At 41.7% G+C, this 3051-nt stretch overlaps 1 non-coding gene across 1 annotated transcript; it reads left to right on the top strand.

Annotated features, from left to right (window-relative positions):
- Window positions 1-2944: 2944 nt before the first annotated feature.
- On the top strand, window positions 2945-3051 carry LOC131250325 (small nucleolar RNA R71). The gene has a single exon (XR_009173247.1). It is a non-coding gene; the product is annotated as a small nucleolar RNA R71 (small nucleolar RNA).

Below are 3051 nucleotides of genomic sequence, written 5' to 3'. Positions count from 1 at the left end.
GGTGGCTACATGATAGGTGCAGTGGTTAACATGCCCTTAAGCTTGGTGAAAGCTTCCTGGCATTGCTCAGTCCACTCGTATGGTGCATCCTTTTGCAGAAGATTACATAAGGGACGAGAGAGGAGACTAAAGTCTTTTATGAATCGTCTGTAAAACCCTGCGTGTCCTAAGAAGGATCGCACATCTCTGATGTTCTTGGGTGGAGGTAGGTTAGAGATAAGATCGATTTTTACCTTATCCACCTCGATTCCTTTGGACGAGATAATATGTCCAAGGACAATTCCCTTATGAACCATGAAATGACACTTCTCCCAATTAAGTACCAAGTTCTTCTCTTCACATCTTTTCAACACACATTTAAGACTTTCTAAACACTTGCTGAAAGATGAACCGAAAACTGAGAAATTGTTCATGAAGACCTCTAGATATTTCTCCACTATGTCAGAAAAGATACTCATCATACATCGCTGAAAGGTGGTAGGGGCATTACATAATCCAAATGGCATCCTTCTGTAGGCAAAGGTGTCATAGGGACATATAAATGTGGTCTTTTCCTGGTCCTCAGGGGCAATCTCAATCTGATTGTAACCCGAATACCCGTCAAGGAAACAGTAATAGGAATGACCAGCTAGCTTTTCTAAGATTTGATCAATGAAGGGCAAAGGAAAGTGGTCCTTCCTCGTGACGGTATTCAGTTTCCTGTAGTAAATGCACATTCTCCAACCAGTAGTAACTCTAGTTGGCATGAGTTCATTATTGGCATTGGCTATGATGGTGATCCCGGACTTCTTAGGAACCACCTGAGTTGGACTCACCCATTGACTATCGGATATGGGGTATATGATACCCACATCTAATAGTTTAAGAACCTCAGCCTTAACCACTTCCCTCATGTTTGGATTTAGTCTACGTTGTGATTACTGAGCAGTCTTTCGCATTATCCTTAAGATATATGTGGTGAGTACAAATCGAGGGGTCGATTCCCTTGAGGTCTACTATTGTCCATCCAAGGGCTCCCTTATGCTCAATGAGAGTAGATATGAGCATACTCTCCTGTTCTTTCTCCAGGTGGGCAGAGATCACCACCGGGTATGTCTCATCTTGACCCAAATAGACATATTTCAAATCAAAGGGCAAAGGTTTTAGGTCAAGCTTCGACGGCTTAAGGTTAGACGGTAGAGGCACTACATCAGTTTGGGGCAACTTTTCAAACTGTGGCCTCCACCGGTTAACTTCAAGTACCGGTGTAGTATCAAGCAAGGTACACGTCTCCTTAATCATGTCATCATCAAAATCATGGGAGTGGGCCAAGCATGTCTCTAGAGGGTCAGAGGTGTCGTATCTTCCACTAAAGAGTCAATCATGTTAATGTCGTGGAAATCGTCATCATCCTCTAAGTTTCTGTCGTTATTGAAAAAGATGTTTGACTCCAATGTCATATTCCCGAAGGACATAGTCATGACACCATTTCTGCAATTGATAATTGCATTTGAAGTGGCAAGGAATGAGTGACCAAGAATAATGGGAATCTGAGTGCTCATGTTATTGATGGGTTCGGTGTTCAGGATGATAAAATCTACAGGGTAGTAAAATCTATCAACTTGGACCAACACATCCTCAATTATCCCTCTTGGTACACGAACAGAGCGATCAGCATGTTGTAGTGTGGATAGGGTGGGTTTTAATTCACCCAAACCTAACTGTTTGTATACTGAGTAGGGAATCAGATTGACGCTCGCTCCTAAGTCAAGAAGTGCATGATCAATTCGATGGTCCCCGATTACACATGATATGGTTGGGCTACTGGGATCCTTGAATTTCTGTGGCACGTCTTGCTTTCAGATGACACTTATTTTCTCGGTCAAGAAGATCTTCTTTTGAATACTCTACCGTCGTTTGGTCGTGCATAGGTCTTTCAGGAATTTGGCATATGAAGGTATCTGTTTTACGACATCAAATAGAAGAATGTTGACTTTCACTTATTTCAACACCTCTAGGATATCCTGAGAGTTAGAGAGAAGTTTTGGTGCGACCAACCGTTGAGGAAATGGAGCAACTGGCTTTTCTAGAAGTTTCGGTTCTAATTTTTGTGGGGCCTCACTCGATCCATTATTGTTGTCCTCTCCTGGTTCTTGAGGCATTTTGGGCCTAACTGGAAGGGTTTTATCAATGCTCTTCCCACTCCTTAGAGTGGTGATGGATTTAGCGTGCCCCATTTGATTTGAAGAGCTGGGATCACTTATCTCGTAATGCAGTTTAAGATTGGGGAGCGGTTGTGCAGGAAGCATCCCCTTTTCTATAACTGGCATACGTGAGTCCATCTTTTGTATAAAATCTTGCATTACCTAGGTCAGCTCTTTCATGGAATTTTGAACCGGTTCTTCTTTGAGGTTTCCCCTGATTTGGATTTTGATTGAAGAAACCTTGAGTAGGAGCAGTTTGTCTATTTCTCCAACTAAAGTTTGAATGATTTTTCCAACTAGGATTGTACGTATTGGAGGTTGGTCCATTGAAAAGTCTTTGATAACTATTTACGGCATTGGATTGTTCATTCAACACTTCTCGAAAGGCGGGTATCGTAGGACAATTTTTAGTTGTATGAATGTTGCAATCACATATGCCGCAAACACTTTCATTAACCTTATCCTTCTTTCCTTCCATGGCCTCAACTTTTCTTATGAGTGTAGTCACTTTATACTTGAGATCATCCTCTTCTTTCAAGAGATACAATCCACCTTTCTCCTTAGATTGAGTCGGCCTAGACGTGGTGTTCGATTTTGGGTAATAGTCCCATGATTGTGTTTTTTTAGCAAGACTATCGAGGTAATCCCATACCTCGTCAACATTTTTATTAATGAATTCTCCATTACACATTATCTCGACCATTTGGCGCATGAAAGATGTCAGTCCATCGTAGAAAAAATTTGTGATGCGCCACGTTTCAAAGCCGTGTTGTGGGCATGAACTGACCAAATCCTTGAACCTTTCCCAACATTGGTAAAATGTTTCATCCTTCTTTTAGGTGAAGTTCATGATTGCTTTTCTAAGGGT

The sequence above is a fragment of the Magnolia sinica genome, chromosome 6 (assembly GCF_029962835.1).
Source record: "Magnolia sinica isolate HGM2019 chromosome 6, MsV1, whole genome shotgun sequence".
Classification (NCBI taxonomy): domain Eukaryota; kingdom Viridiplantae; phylum Streptophyta; class Magnoliopsida; order Magnoliales; family Magnoliaceae; genus Magnolia; species Magnolia sinica.
The sequence above is the reverse complement of the archived record's forward strand: the minus strand, read 5'-3'. Positions and strand labels throughout refer to the sequence as shown.